The following is an 18144-nucleotide window of genomic DNA, read 5'->3' as shown; positions in this document are numbered from 1 at the left end:
TAAAGAGTGAAAAATATTGAAATATATTGCATCTGTGTAGGAACAAGACACAATGAAACACATGGAAAACTGCTGGATAATATGCGGTAGAGAAAAAAAGGTCAGTAAGAATAATTGAGGGGGTTAAACTGATTAAAGTACAATACATTCATAAGTAAAATGCAAGGCAAAGACACATGGAACACTTAACAGATACTTAAACAATGAAGGACAGGAATGTAGTACAGGTGATATTAAAGGAAGATTACTAGAGGAAGAAAAGGGTAAATGAAGAGGGTAAAGAAGGGTGAATATTGTTGATGCACTTTCTACACATGTGGAAGTATGGATCTTTGAAACTATTCAGAGTCATTTGAAGAACAGGGAGGAGGAAGAGGGAGAATAATAGAAGGGATGAAACAAACTGGGATACATTATGTGCATATATGAAAATGTCACTACAAAACCCCTATATAACTATTACAAACTAAGAAAAAAATTTTAAGAAACTAAAGTAGAAAAACCTTGAAACTTCTTAGGTCGAATTGACAAGAATGACTTCTATAGCATGAACACTGAACTTAAACATCAAATCAGACAGAGGTATGTATCGAAAGAAAATCTAGGTATATTAGCTGCATCACTGCAAAGGATGTCCTCCACCTAATCCGGATGCAAAGAGGCTGATGTCCTGCACAGGCAAATGTTCAACCTTAGAAAAACTATGCCTAGAAGTATACACTGCTCTTTAACAGAATGTTTGACAAAATGAAAGCAATTGCCCAAAGGATTTATAAGAATATAAGAGGCCAAATGTTATTCAAACCTTTTCAGATCAGTGGATGTGATTTTTAAAAAGCCCTAAACCATGTAGTACCTGAAAATTAAGAAGTGGTGGGGTTCTTACAGGAGGCTCTTTGAAAGTCTCACTGAAAGTATATATGATTGGAGAATGCACAAGGATTAAGATAAACAGTCTGTGAGCAACATGAATAATCACTACATGTCTTTTCACTGTACTAGATGAGGGGCAAGTTCACCTGCAAGAGAGGGCAAAAAGGATTGGAATAGAGTAGAAGATTATTGGTTATATCACTTACATGTCCTTATGTCCCAGTCTTTGTTGGATCAGGGTGAGTCTGAAGAAGAGACTAGCAAAGAGGAAATCAGATGAAAATCTATATTACTGGTGTTTGTACATGAAATATGAGAATACATGCCAGTTTTACTGTCTAGCATAAGACATTCTTGGTAGGAGAAAGGCAATTCTCTTCAGTAACCCTTAGAAAAATCTGCTAGGTGAGAAAATAAGATACTATGGTAATTGTTGTGAAAAATAAGATGGACGGGAAAAAAGTCAAGTGGTGTGGTAGAAATATCTCCATTTATAACAAGAAATTTTTTTCAGTTGTGTAGGGAATTTCTAAGTCCACATGGTCTCATCATTGTAAAAAGAGCTTTTCCCTAAGAAAATGCTTTTGTAATCAACATGATAACTATCCTTTGGGTTTAGCCCCTTTGATCAAGAGGAATAAAAAGAATGAATCTTTTTTTACTGTGAAAGCTATACTGTTGCTGGAAAGAGGTGGGAGAGGAGAGGAGAGGGAACCATATCTTTACAGCTATATACAACAACTGATAATCTATTTTTCTGTTAATCTGAGCTAAAATGATGGTGCAAGCAGTACAATCGAAAAAAATTGATTGTGTGTTAACTTGAAGTTAGGAAATACATTAATTAGCTTTCAATAGTTTTAAGGAATGCTTAGTGGCAAAGATTTATCCTGTTATGCAAAAGGGCAGAATTATTAATTATTCCAGTCTAGATTTACTCATGTATAAAACTAGTAGCTCTATCTCTCCTACTTCTCAAGCCCAAATACAAAATTTACTATGAATTTAGTTTGAAGTAGAAGTTGCTCAAGAACAAAAGCAAAAATATATGGGTATCCTTTATATCTAATCCACTTATGTCTTCCTTGACCCCTTATCCAATCATGACCATTGGACAAATGCATAATTCAATATAAAAGAGAATAAAATGAAATATCTTGGATAATGCCCAACAAGTACTATGGGAGGAAAGGTTGCAGGAGGGTAAATATAGTTGAAATATCATGTACTCTTTCCTGTATGAAGATGGAAAACTGACACCTGTTGATCCTACTCTAAGAAAGCGGTAGGGGAATAAAGGAGAATTATGTAGGGGTGACTTCAACTAAGTTATATTGTAAGAACTTTGGTACATATTACAATATACCCTCAGTACAACAATAATATAATAATAAAAATAAATAAATAAAAACTGAAAAAAATTCATGACAAGACTTAAATTTCAAAATTATATGAAGATAAAATTTCATAGCAATAATGACAAAGAAGTAAGGTCATATTTGTTAGCTAGATCAATGCATAATTGAATAAATAACTTTTTTATCTCAAACAATTGTGCAATCAAACTCAGTGTCCTGCAATCTGTAATGCATAACTACACATTTTAGAGACAGTTAATAATTTTCCCAAAAATATAATTGAACATAAACATAGAAAGTCACATAGAGATACTTAACACTTATACATATGCATTAATTTACCTATATATTTGATCAATTTTGAGCATATTTCCCTTTATTTTGCAAAGTTTACATCAAAACAAAATAATAATTCGACAAAAGGAAGAGCTTCAAGTTGTCTTTAATGCTAACGAGTTTTTTCTTATATTTTCTCTTTTCCTTGTGATCTTGCAAGTTATCAATGACTAATCAGTGAGACATTTTGCTTGAACAACCTAATGCATAGGCAATGCATAATAAATATTACCATAAATTTCAATAGCCTTTTAGAGAAATAAATGTGTTAGATCAAATAAGACAGAATATCCAAGGAATGTATTCCTAAGATGTTGTAAAATAATTAAAATCTTTAAAGGTTGTATTCAAGAAGAAAGTACTCTGATAGCCCCGGAAACTCATGAAGCATGCATTCAGAATAAGGAAATTGATGGCCACATGGGCAAAATAGTTTATTTTATAAGTACTCAGGGAGGAAAAAAAGGCAACAGTTTGGATTCCTTACCTAAGAAATTTAACTGAAAGTGTTGATCAGGTAGTCTCATGTGGAGTCATATGAAACATTATTTTTACTAATGGTTAAGAGTAAAAAAAGAGATACTGTCATATATTGTTCCAAATATGGCTTTGTATTTTCTCCCAGAAGACAATCATGTCCAAAAAACCAGTTCCAATTATTCTTTCTAGTATTTCCATCATTGTTCAGTCACTAAAATTTTTCTCTTGTTAATTAACTGGATTCTGTATTAGCACTCTTAAACTCCAAAAAAAATGCACCTTCTTTGGGGTATAACAACCAAGAAAAAACATAGGTAGGTTGTTAGTGGTAATAATAAGAAAAAAGTTTCCTGTTGTAATTGGTAAGTAGGTATACTATTTTGAAACAGAGGCAGCCTGTCCTTATTACTTCTGGATGTTCTTTTAAATAATGTGGTCATGAATATGGGTCTCAGCATATAGCAGTCTGCAAGTGTTCATTAATAAAGGTACTACACCACTTTTAATAAACTTTTTCTTGAAGGGCTGGTAATAACTAATGATGTACTTCCTATATCCTTCTATTTCAGCCCCACTGCTTTAAAATGTAGTCCTCAATGCAATCATGTCAGAAGAAGGAAAACACACAATCAACTATCCATGACCCTCAGGATTTGAAAATGTCACAATTGCTGAGTTGCTGGTTTTAACTGCCCTTCACTTGTTCACTGTCTCTCCCACACCACCTCCTTCCCCCTAAATGTGTGGGTACTTGGTGTTACTTAGCTCCTGATTTTTTTCTCTCCTCAATTTCTAAGCTTAATGAGGCTGAGCTGAGTTAATAATGGATGTGATAAGTAATGACTCATTGTTTTGGGGCCCACACATCTGTGTGCACTGTGGAACAGGAGCCAGGACTCTGATGCTATTTGTTCTGCTATGTCACTTGCCACCAAGCAGTGCCACTCATCAATAAAAGGCAAGATGACGGATGAGTTCATTTAATGGAATTCCTTCGAGTGAGCTACAGCCCAACTCTTCAATAGGTCTGCTTCTGCACTCTTTCCCTCCCTCTCTCTCTGTCTCTTGAGGCTCTTTTTACCTTCTTCTTAAATCCAGGACAGTTGGAAAGCATGCTTGGCAGAGAGGGCTGCCATTTGTGTCAGAAGCTCCTTCTGCTATTAACAACTGCTATCCTAAATCAAATCACCAGCTCTGTGCCTGGAAATTAAATCTATGTCACCTAAGAGCAGTGACAATCCATGGCATTTGGCCATGTGTACCTTTGCTTGGGTTTATTTCTTTAGGGCTTTAGAAGATGGATTTGTTGGAGGAAGAGGTTCATGCCCTGAGGAATCATGTTTTACATGTTCCATTTTGGTTTGCTGCAGTCTAGATGACAAAAAAAAGGGTGATTTCTAAGAAAGTTTATGATGTAGTCTTTCTCTTCATCATTTCAAAACTCAGTTCATAGCCCCTGTAGATATGTTGCATGGGCTGATTCCATGAACTGATTTCATCTATAGTGAAATCAACATTAATGACATCTTAATAATTGCAGACAGACTTTTTAATCTACAAGGATAGAGATGACAGTTGGAACCTAAATATGTTGCTAGAACAATATTCAAATAAATACAATAGGTATTAATATCAGACTATATGTTTAAATTGTAAAAAAGTTTTTATGAAGAGTAAAGATCACACATGCAGAATATCAAATCCAACCACCTTGTATAATTAGGAAAGCAAAGAGTTGAAACAAAATAGGAGCCTGGATGGTTAACATGTCTGATCTTGGGTTGGGATGTAAGAATGTAGCCTCAAAACTTTCCATCATATAAAAATGACATAATGAGGAAGGAAGTGACAAAATAGAAAGTAGAATTACAGGATGTTAAAGATAGCAAGTTTTAGATATGACAATCAAGCAAAAGAATATAGCTAGATATAGGAAAATTTCTTCATCTTATTTCTCTTATTTTTCAAATTGAAGCAATGCTCCATTTATAAGAAAAATGGATCATCACTGACAAATAGCTCATAAAGAATCATTCAGGCCTAGTAGTCCTCTTGCCAAATCTATGTAGATAGACTAGAAAACTTTTGTATGCACACATATAATATATACATACATATCTATGCATACATATGTATTCATATTTTAATTTGTACCTTGGATGTGGAAGGGTATGAGAGATTTCTCTAAATCACCCAAGTGTTCAGGAATATCGTACATGGCTCTGATGGTGCACCTTTTCTGAGCCTCTGTTGGAAGTGGTTCTAATATGTGCTATTCATATCTAGCATTCTTGTTTTCATGTGGCACAAAATAAATTTATTCTCTTGATGCTGACATTATATTTTATATTCAGGCCCTGGCAGAGTTGAATCTATTCACAATTAAAGTTGGTGTCAAAATAGGAAAAGTCATGAGAAAGGAGGAAATACAGTGTAAGAAACTAAATGAGGAACAAAAGTGTATTTTAAAAACCCACAGAGTAAGGACAGCCAAGAAATAGATTAACAGAGCATTACATTTTATTGTTGAGCACAAATGTTCCATTCCTTTTCCTGAGCTTTTAATCAGCATTTTTCATTATTTCCTTTCTACTGTATCTGGCTCCTATGCATCAATGCCCATAGCAACACCTCTAGTAGTACTAAACACTTCTTCTCACACCAGGATTTTTTACCCAAGAAGCCATGTCAAGACTGACCTTCCCTTCAGCTGGAGTTCCACAGCCCCCAAGGCCATGGGTTAGAATAGGGATTCTCCGTTTGGAAGCAATAGATTTTAGGAATAATCAAGCCATTCCTATGCAGGCAGGGAAGCTGTCTTTCCTTCAATGAACAAGTCTAAATGATAGAGTCAAATTGTTACAATGGAGAGTAGGCTGACATCTAATTGAGCTTGTATTAGTTGAAAGGGGCTGTTCTGAGTTTCAAATCATTTGGCATCTCAGGATGCTCTGGTGTGATTATTGCCTGTGTGTTTGGTCCACAGACTTCACAACTCTCAGAGTTCTGCATTGAATACAATTTTACTCTGGTAAAAGTGTTAATAGCAATAGCACCATACCCCTGAAAGATAGCTGTTATGATTATTTTTACCTTAAAAAAGTGTTAGATACAAACCAGTAACTTCAATGTCCTTGTAAGAAGGATGAAGCAGAGATAATAGACATTGTACCTTTTTGGGTTAGTACAGTGTTTAAACATCTACATATCATCACAGCACCAAACACAGAATCTCTGCAAAGTAGGCACTCATTAATATCCATTAAATTAAAATGGATTGAATAAAATCTGGTCTTTGTCCTCTGTGCTTACTTTCTCATATCCTAAACAAATTATTCTGTAAATCTATTTTTCCTTGGTTGTACAAATTTGGCAGGTGGCACTTTAATTTAATCTGTTCTTAAATATTCTGACTTCAACATAAATTAAGGCCATATGTATACTGTGGTAGGCTGAGACCTGCAGACATGAATCCAATTTGATTTTGCAAATGTGTATTTGTCACCTACTATGTGGTAATAGCCTACATAGTCTATTCATGAAATAATAGCAAAATGTCATCAATAAACAAAACAACTACTTCGGAGCCACCAAGTTTGGGAAGCTTGATAATAAGCAGTTGACTTAAGAAAAGTTCTGGAAAGTGAACTACAAAAAATAATAATTATAATACCAAATTGATTTCTTTTGTTGTATGAAATTTTAGAGCTAAAAAGAATATGAAAAATGTGTTAGGTTTAATTCAAGCCCTATCTCATACAATGATCTTGAACAGCAATCTTTGCAAACAATATTTTGCCTACTTGAACACACCAAGATCAGAGACTTAACTAGTATGCAGGAACACCATCTCTTGGTTGACATTTCCACTCACCAGACTGTGTCTGCTCTAACATCTATGTACTCACTCAGATCTCTGGTTCAAAGGACAGTAGGATGGGTCTTTTCTTCTCTTTTTCTTCTTTTCTTGCCTCCTTGAGAAAGAAACCATGAGCCAGTCCACAGTGGGAGCAGGTGAAAAATTAAGATTTTAGACAGATAGTCCACTGGAGAGAAAAATGCTATTACTACTTGGCCAGAGTAAAAGGGATAATCATTTCAATGGTACCACAACAGAACATAGACCTCAATGAAGGTGAGACCTTCTTTTAGTTTCTTGACATCATTTACGAGGAATCTAACTGGACTTTACAGACTAAAAATAAGCACAAAAGGGATGAGGATATAGTTTAGTGGTAGAATGCTAACCCAATATGTGTGAAGCCCTGTGATCAATCCTCAGCACCAACAAAAAAGGGGAGCTCCCTTAAGTGATGTTCAAATTGATTGGTCGTCAGTGATACTTTATTATTGATTTGGGGGTTTTCTTTTTCCATATGCAAAAGTAAGGAAATATTTAAATTATTTGAAATTTAGAAGACCAAGTAGGACTGAAATAATATTTTATGGGTAAATTTCAACAGCAGTTGAGGATATGTGCTCTGCACCATAGGACTTGGACTCACACACATCTTATACCCTCAGGTCCCATTCTCATTCCCTTTCACTGCCTGGCCCCAAAGCATTGGATCACTGCCCATGTGGGAAAATAAGATTTAGGCACCATGGGAAAGAGAAAGAGGACAAAGTGGTTTAGGGGAAAAGAGCTTCCTCAGTCAGTGAATGGAATAAAAATCACTACCTGTGCTCTCTGTAGGTGACAAAGGCCAACACCACAAAGATTAAAAAAAAACATGGAGCCACTTGAAACTCATCAAAGGCAGATAAAAACCACATACTGTCTTGGCAACTCCAAAGTAAATCATGATTTTTTGACTGACTTTTTATTCTTAGAGTCAGTGATCAACTTGCACTAACTCCCCCACCACAGCAGGCTCTGTAATGCTGCTGTTTACTTGCATATTGAATATTGCATTTATTCTATCAACAACAACAAAAAAATGTGGATATTGTATTGTTCCACATACTGTGCTAAGCTCTATGACCCTGCTAACCATTCTCTAACCATGCTAGCTCATCCTGGACTTGCCTGGTGGATTTGGTGGCAGCAGTGGTGTACAGTCACCAAATGACTGTACTCACTGGTACAAATGGAAACTGTGCTGGAGAATGGCAGTAGAGGTGACAGATACTTTGTGGAGAGGACGGGTAGGACCATTGAAATAGATAACTGTGTGAGGAAATTTGAGCCCACAGAACATTTATGACAGATCAAAGCAAACTATTTGGCAGAAGAGAATGCTTTCACTTTATCATTGCTAATTCTACCTGACCCTGTTCCTGCCAATCAAACACACATTTGAAAGCTCCTCCAGTACTTTCTTGCACACATTCACAACCCTCAACCAATTTATTTTTTAGAACTTTTCAAAGGAATTATATACATTTGGTCATACATTTGAATTTACCCTTACATTCACATCTTTTAATAGATCATAGTATAGTCTGGATATAACTAGGTAAAATAACTTTTGAAATAAAATATGGATGAATATGATGTCATAACATCATGATTAAAAGTGTAAACAAAATAATCAGCTATGAATCCAATTTTGTTCAACCTTGAAGAAATTCTTTTGGCTATTTTTTATTAATCGAATACATTTCTATATTTTAAATTTTCTATTATTTGTGTATATAATTTATGTGGACTTTATATATAACTCCATATACATTTATATAGAATTCATATAATATAATTTTTAAAACTATAAATGATTTGTCCAGCATTTTCCCTAAACAACTTAATAGATGTCTACAAAAGCTAAATGACTTAAAGGCACATTTTTTAAAAACAATAATGAGGTTACAGTTGGAAACTTCATCTGCAGCATATGGATCTAGCGTATTGTATTATACCGTATAATCGGTACTAGAGAGCTAGTTTCATTTGCTTCCTTTCCTTACAGCCAAATTCTGTGCATATGAAACAAGTCATTCTTTTCCTTGACACATGAACTCTACAGGTTTAGTATTATATGAAAATAGAGAATAAAAAATTACATCTTGACAAGTTTCTCAGTATATGTAACACAATTCATAATTTTATTTCACTGAAAACATGACAGTTTTAGTCTAGGAACAGTGGTACATGCTTGTACTCCCAGCTGCTCAGGAGGAGAAGGTCAAGAAGATCACCATCCAAGGCTAGGCCAGGAAAAACGTTCACTAGAGCTCATCTCTCAGCCAATAAGCTAGATGTGTTCCTGGCCATGCTTGTAATCCCAGCCTTTAGGAAGCACAAGTGGAAGTATCACTGCCTGAAGAAGGCCCAAGGCCAAAAAGCATGACTCCATCTGAAAAATAATTAAAAACCAAAAAGGTCCAGAAGCATGGCTAAAATGGCACAGTGTTTGATTAGCAAGCAGGAGGTCTTGACTTCAAACCCTATCATCAACAAAACAAGCCTATGACAATTTCAACAGAAAAATAAATATTAAAAAGCTTGTTTCTTATTTACATATGTCCTTCATGATATTGAAATTTAATAATTAGATATAATTCTTCTGATAAGAATTTTATGATATGACAACTCTTTGTAGCTGCAGTTTCTTTTCTTTCCTTAACTTGTATCTACTTCTTTAGAAAAAAAATGCAATGATTTTAAGTAAAGAGCTTTTTTATCATAAGCCTTTCATTATCAAAAGTATTTCAGAATTGGAAAATAAATGATTAAAATAAATATAAAGTATGCAAATGATAAAATTAAAGCAGAATTTCATAATTATTAGATCTCATAATTTAGAAGCATAGTATCAGTCCTTAGAGCAACCTCACCATGTTTCTGCATCCAATAACACTCACTGTGCCCATATCCAACATCTCTGTTTTCAACAACTAACCTTCCTTAACTCCTTTATCTACCTTGAATATTTTCTCCATTCTACTTCATTTATTTACTGCCATGGGCACAGTCCAAACTGTCAGCACCAGAAACTACATTTTAAAATCAGCAGCCCAATATTCCACTTCTGTGTAAACTTCTCTTATCCTTTCAATTCACCTGATCAGAATCTGCTCTGGAACTTTCCCCAATTTATTTAAAGCTCCACAACACTCCTTCCTATGGCTAATTCCTCCACTGTCCTGCTATATCTTTCCGATTTTCATCTCCATGTTCCATGGTTTATGAATACAATCAACTACAGTGCCCTACTCTGTGTTTATTGCACAACTAGATAAAATCACATCCTTATATGAAATCAACCACCTTCATTTTTTTGGTCTCTGCATACGTGTTCAATGCAACACTGCTTGAGATCATTGCTCACTCATGAAGATGAATTAGGTGGGCCACCCTATTACTTATTATAGCTACCATCATATGGGTATATATCAGTCCACAGTGTTACTATGCTACTACATTTTCTAAATTTATTCTTTCAATAAGCAATGCTTTAGAATGTGCTCCACCCCTTCCAACATCAACAACCTGGATAACTTTATATAAAGGACATTAATAACTAAGTAGAAGCCATGAAACAGAAACTTATTATCCTATCACCATCATTTGCATCTTATTTCTTCTTCCTCCTCCATTTTACTACAGAGAAAGTAAGTCTGCTCTTCTCAGGGGTCAGTTTCTTCACATGTGGACACTGCTTCTCAACATATTTGTTCCTTCAGTGATTCCCACCATAACATCTTCACCTCTCTCTGACAGCAGGATAATTCCCACTGACAAACAAATAAGCTGCAGAGCCTCACATCTTTAAAAGCATGCCCACTTCCTGAAATTGCTGTCCACACCAATATTTCCATTTCTTTGCCTCCTATTACCTTTGTCAGCTTTCTCCAGTTTGCCCACTCTTCTCTGTACTCCACTTACACACTTCTTGCCAAAGTTTCAGTAGGTAATTTTGGTTGTCTTTCTAAACATTTCAGCACCATTCAGTGTTTTGTTTTGTTTTTTTTTAACCATTGTCTCCATTCTGAAACAATCTAGCCTAATATACTTTTAGGTTCTCTTTTTTTTCTTTTTGTTATGTTTTCTCAGAATCCTTTACAATCATGGCTCTTTCAGCAGCACTCTAAATATTTCCCGTGCACCCATTGAAATAAACAATTTCAAAATATTTGTGTACTTAAGTGTACTGGGCACTCTATTATATTTCTTGTCTTATATATGAACATTCCTATTCTCTATATGACTATACCAAAATAATCACAAATTTACACACCCCAAATGAATAATATTTGTACATTTTCTGCCAATACCCAGATCAGAAATTTTGCCACTCTTTTCCCATCTCAGAAAATGCTGTTATTTGCTATTGAATGCAAAGAGCTGAGATCATTTCTGGAAAATTTGTCTCCCATAGTCTTCATATATAATCCAAAACAAATTCTGTAAGATGTGTTATTCCATATTTCACAAATCAATTCCTTTTTTATTGTTACTCTTTATCAAATCTCACTCATCTCTCAAATATATCATTTTAATAACTACCTAAGAATTGATGGGGAATCCTTTCTTGACAACTTCAATCTATTGTTCATATTATTGCATTTATTTATTTAATTAAATGTTATTTCATGCGTAAATGTTTCAATAGCTTTCTATTATATATGGAATAAAACCAATGCTTAGCTTACCCTACAAGAAATGCATGATCCTTCCTTGCCCTCATCCTCTTTCTCATTGCTTACCTTAATTCACAATTCCTAGGGACAAACTTGTCTTCTTCAAGCTTATCCAACATAACAGGCTCCTATTTCTTTTTTTTACCCCTGCACACCAAAATTCCAGCACCTATAATGCATATTAGTTCATTGATTAATAAATGATAAGAGTGTTTAGTCTTTCTGTATAGCATCTCCAATGGATCAAATTGTCGTATGGGAAGACAAGATATGAAAGATCAGTCTGAACAATATTTTCTTTTATCAATCTTGAGAAAAGTACTCAATAAAACTATGAAAGTGGTAGCATTAAAAGAAAATATAGAGTGAGAAATGGTGGAACACACCTATAATCCCAGATACTCAGGTGGCAGAGCAGAAGGATCATGGTTTAAGGCCAGCCCAGGCAAAAAGTTAGTAAGACCCCAGTTATATAATCCAGGTTATATGAAGGGTATAGGTATAAGTATCATAGTCTGAAGTAAGTCCCAGTCAAAAACATGAGTCCCTATACAAAAATTAACTAAAGCAAAAAATGTTGGCAACATGGCTCAAATGGTAGAGCACCTGTCTAGCAAACATGAGACCCTGAGTTTGAACCTCGGTACTACCCCACCCAATGAAAGGAAGTGACCATACACTATAGAAAATACAAGTCAACCTTTTTATGAGCCATAGTAGAGAAATATATATGTTTATTTCTAAAGTACTTGAAGATCCAACATAATAACAACTTTCAAATTAATACAATAATTAAAAAGTAGAAGGGATGATTGATATCAATGAGTTTTTGAAAGACAGAAAGAGATAGGGCATTGTTAGATTTGGCAAAATTCAGAGTGCTAAAGTCTTTCTATATGGATAGAAGGAATTTCTAACCTAGGGCAACCGTAGATAAATTAGGATTGAGAAGCTCCACACACCTTCACTGGTGACAAAGAAACATGAGATTAAAATCAGTGGATAAATTAAAATCTGTTTGATGAGGTATTAATGTCCCATCCATCATTCCAAGCAGTTAAGTAGCTGTTGTCCAAATTCTCATATTATATAGCAGATCTGTTTTCAAGAAAACCAAACCAGATCTTTTCCAGTCTCTTTGGAATATCCAGCAAAAGAGGTTTATGGAATAACTGAAACAGTTATTGGATAACTATCTGGAATGAACAAAATCTCAGTTCTCTTTCCCTTCTCAGCTATTGTGATTCCTGATGCCAGGCTGATGTTGAAGACATCTCCTTCAGACAATCAGAATGTTCATAAGACAAAAACCCACAGGAACTACTTTTTGAATCTCTCCAGTCACATATTTGGGTCTCTTCTTGATCATCCAACAGTGAAAACCACTACTCAGCATGATCTGATAACATAAACAGCTTCTAATCAGGTATTTATTATCACTCACAAATATACCTGATATTTGAAAAACATCCTCTAGTATGGCTCCATACTGAATAATCCCTGCTTTCCTGTGCAAATTCAAAAGTTATCTAAAATTCGGTGAAATTCTTAGGAAGAAAGTCCATATTATCAGTCTTACCCTTATACATGAATATAGCTGATTTTCACTCACTTTCCTAAACCTTGTAGCAGAAGACTGGCTTTGGATTAAAAAAAAACCTTTCATTAAACTCTTAAATCTGACCCATGGTATCTGTATAGACTTAGGCAAAATACTTAAGTTATTTTGTTGTGACTTTAAACTGAGTTTCTAGGAGAACAGGGCCTAAGGCCCCCCATAATGGATTGCTGTCCCTGATAACAAGAGTGATGGATGAGGACGGTAATGCTGGAAAGAAGGGAGAGCCTCAAGGAAGATATATCATCAAGATGGTTGCCACTAAGTGAAACCAGTTGCCCAATTTTATGGAATTTTCCCCAGGGGAGCAAGATCAATGGCATTTCGAGACTGTTTATCAAAAAAGAGAAATGGGGAAAGGAAAACTATGCTTCTTATTTCCTATTTGTCAAAAGTTTGCCTCTGCCTTTCCTGGTTGTGAATATATGTGCCCCAATTATGGTTCAACAAAGACACCAGCAGATAAGTATAGCAGAAATGCACAGAATGGGCATGGTGTACAGAACTGTTAAGTGGCACCTGCTTGGGTGCTCAAATAAAGCTACATCCCAGCTGAGGTGAGTTTGTTAACAAGGTCACATGAGTACAAGAGGCTGTGAAGTGGCTCATGAACTTCCATAGTTTCTTAACTATAAGATGGTAATAATATAATGTGTTCTTCTGGATTATTATAAATGCTTTACACCACTCTGGAAAAGTATATTTATACCAAACATGCCTAATATCCTTATCAACTTCTTTCATCAATGAAAGCAGTGTAGATGAAATGAGATTGGTCATGTTTTGACCATTGTTTATTAATAGATAAATGGTTACATACTGTATCATGATCTCTACTTCAGCATACATGTTTGAAATATTTTGCAAATATAAAATTTGTAAAATGAAAAGGAAACAAATTGTTCTAATTTTCAAGGTCAACCAGTAGACTCTTACTTGTATCAGATCATCAATGCTTATCCCATTACTTTCTTGGTGTTCCAAATTATGAAAAATCCACTCCTTTTCTAATCTTCACTTTCTACAAAACATGATATACAAATTATTCTTTTCTATTCTTCACTGTATATTCCTTTCACTGAATGCTGTCTAGAATGAAATTGATGTTATATTTCAAGTGTGTTTACAGTCATTTCTTTGTAGTTTCTCAGTTGTTTTTTGTTGTCGTGGTGTGGTGGTTGTTGTTTGTTTTTGGTTTCTCCATGCGAGGGATTGAACCAGGCCCTTGCTCATGTCAGGGAGGCACTTTAGAAATAAGCTACATCCCTAACACTAGTTTTTTTCCAGTTTTCATAGGTAAAATTTCTCATCTTTATTTCCTTTATTTTCTATAAACTAAAGTCAGCACAAAAATGTTTGTTTCTAAGTGATCACTAAAAAAGAACACAAACTAAATTTCTTTTCTGAGCCAGAATATCATACTGATTTTTTTATTTAAGAAAAATATATTAACATGTAAAATGAAATAAAAGATGATTATACTCCTGTTTCTTTTTAAAATGTCTAGCTTCAGGATGGAAGACATAAAAAATTGTTTTACTCCTTTATGGCTTCAATATTTCCTTTATTTTAAGTAATCATTTTACTTAATTTCTCTTCCATTATTTTTTAAATTTTAGATGCTCATGAAGAAAGTTATACTACTCTCATTATTCACTTTAAAAATTGAGTATGACAAAAAAATATTTGAGTAATTTAAAAATTGTCAATATAAGTTGAGTCTTTAAATTAATACTGAGGTTTTTTTTAATGCAAATGATTCAGGAGGTCAAGCAAAATGGGGACTCCTTTTGCTCAGTAGCTTATTCTAAATCATGATTTATATGCATTAGTATACAATAAATACTTCAATGAATGTATGGACGAATATATTACTAATATCTCTTTACTACAATATCAAATGAGAATAAAAGTATGTGATTCAGACTGAGAACCCTCTTTTAAACTCTGTTGGTCTGCATAAAACAGCAACTGAATTATCACTAAATAATTTCCACATATTAGCTTTCTTCAAGCATTTAAAACCACAATTAATCTCAGACTTTACTACTCACTGTTCATGTTTGTAGTAATTGAACACATCATTCTTAAATGTGTTGATCAAATAGAATCTAAGATATCTACAAATCTCAAATGAGCATTCAACACTGCCATGGCAATCCTAATAAATTCCCCCAAAAAACATATACTGGTCTACATTCCAAGATGACTATTTTATACAATTTTCTTTCTCCACAAACTCTTTGTCTTCTTCATGTACCTCATTAGCTGACCTCGTCTTATATTGCATTCAGAAAATATATGTAGCTAATTAAGATACAACTGTATAGCTCAGTAGCAAATCATTCATTATACAGCTCCTCATTTGCTGCTTTTTTTATAGATTTGTGTCTGCTCTAGGACAACTCTCCTCTGAACTCTACTTCCCATTCTGTTTCATTTGACCCAGAAAGCCTCTCTACAATATGCATTTTATTTGTTCTTTTAAATGATTGTTTTCACTATAGAAATATCCCTTAACCTCAACAATTTTATATATTTATATATATTTTCCATATTGACATTGATGCTCAGGTACATGCAAACGCTGAACCCTCAGACAACGCCAAATAAAATTCTCATTCCAAAATATTGAATACACATATTTCTCACAATGATGTCCAGAGATATAGTTGCTCCATACCCCAGTATGCAATTCTCCTCATTAGTGGTATGATTTGGACCTTTTGCTGGGTATTGCAGTTCAATTTGCAAAAATGATGCTGAGTTATTTTTGATGTACTTATTACCTTTTGATTTCTGAAATGATTATTCAAAGTTTTATGCATATAATTGTTAGCCTGAGATCATGAAGATATAGAACTATATCATTTTCCAGAAGCAACATTGCCTTCCTTTTACATTTAGTATTAAAATTTTAAATGTGTCTATTTGGGATGATACCCATAAACCCACCTCCTAGTTATGTTTAAATAGTGGCTGCAGACATTGTCAAATACAGCTTTGCAAACATAATTGCCCCTCTCTGAGAACCTCTGCTTTAGGGAACAGAAATCCAAATGCCTGCAGATTTTTCATCACAAGTATATAAAGGCCAAAGAATGTCTTGGAACATTTTTAAAGTCCTAAGTAGAAAAACCAAAACAAAACTACCAACTCAAAAACAGTAATTTCACTTCCATACCCAGTAAAAATATCAGGGAAGAATGAAGGTGAAACACATTCTCAGATGATGGAAACTAAGAGAATTTGTCTCAGCAGATCTGTTCTAAAGAATGACTAAAGAAAACTATTCAAATATACCATACATGAAAGTAGAAGAAAACTTGTGACTTACAGAGTAAATAAAGATCAAAACTGTCTATATATGAGAACAATAATAAAGTACTCTCCTATTCATGTTTTTATGTTACACTTGATGAAGGCAAAAACTATAATATTACATGATGTGGTTTGTTGAGAGGTAACATTTAAGACAATTACAAACAGAAAGAGGAAAAGGATCTAACATGATATGTTGTGATCTAAATATGAATATTACATCCTATACAGCAGACTGAGAGAATAAACCACAAAAAAGTACATTCAAACACTATTCATAAATCAAGACAGAATATAACATATATTCAAGTAACACATGGCAAAAAAAATGGAAACAGGAACAGAAAACGAAGGGAACAAACAAAACAGCCAAATGACAGGATAAATCTTAATATGTCATTAATTTCATTCAATTTAAGTAGTCTAAACTAAAAAACACAGATGGGCAGATGGATTTTAAGAGTTACTCAACTAAATGTTTCCTGCAAGGAAAACTTAATTCAAATATAACACAGTATCGCAGCTTTAAAGGTAAAATGATGGAAAAAATACACAACACTGATTAAAATATATTTAGTATGGCTCTGTTATGAACGAAAGTAGATACTGGAGCAAAGAAAAGTAGAAGTACAAATAGGAATATTACATAATGATAAAAAAGTAAAGAGAAAAAAATGACATAAAACTCTTAAATTCTTCACAAGTTTAAAAGTACAATGAAATATTAGACTTGAAGTGTCCTGTTCCATGTCTGTTGACAATGCTAATGTGCTAATTATGTGGAAGATTTTTTGTTTTCACTAAGTTATGATTTATTTTGTTAGTTATTAGTAGGTTTGTTTTGAAATAATTTTCTGTGAAGGGCAAGAATTGATCCTTTCTCCAATAGAGATATAATTTTAATATATAATTTTAATATATAATTTTATTTCTCCAATAGAGATATAATTATAATATATAATTTTAATATACATTTATATGTAATTATGTATTTTATATAATATGTATTTCATATAATTATATATTTTATACATACATCATTATGTATTTTATGTAATATTGTGTATTGTATATAATTATGTATTACATAATTAATTATATTTTATATAAATTAAATATATTTATATATTTACAGGATAAATTATATTTATATATTATGAATATATTTTGTGTGAGTATATATATACATATATGGTGCCTATAAATTCAGATAATGTTCATTCCTGCTGAGTTCAACATTTTAGCATTCTGAAAATGGCTTACTTCATTTCTAATGATTATTTTGCATCAAAATATCTGAAAATAACATAGTTTAATGGATCACATAATTTTCTTCATTTTCCTATATCTATTTTTCTTTGTTTATATTTTAGATGTGTCTTTTAAAAGACAAAAATCTGGACATATTCTTTAGTTTAACAATACCCATATTTAATGTTCATTTAAAGTATTTCCTGGGCAGGGCATAATGGTACACACTTTCAATAATAGCTACAAAGGAGGAAGATAGATACCAGGAGAATTGTAGTTTGAAGCCAGCTGACAAAACATTGTGAGATTCCAATTAACAAGTCT

The sequence above is a fragment of the Castor canadensis genome, chromosome 4 (assembly GCF_047511655.1).
Source record: "Castor canadensis chromosome 4, mCasCan1.hap1v2, whole genome shotgun sequence".
NCBI lineage: Eukaryota > Metazoa > Chordata > Mammalia > Rodentia > Castoridae > Castor > Castor canadensis.
This window is presented reverse-complemented; position numbering follows the sequence as displayed.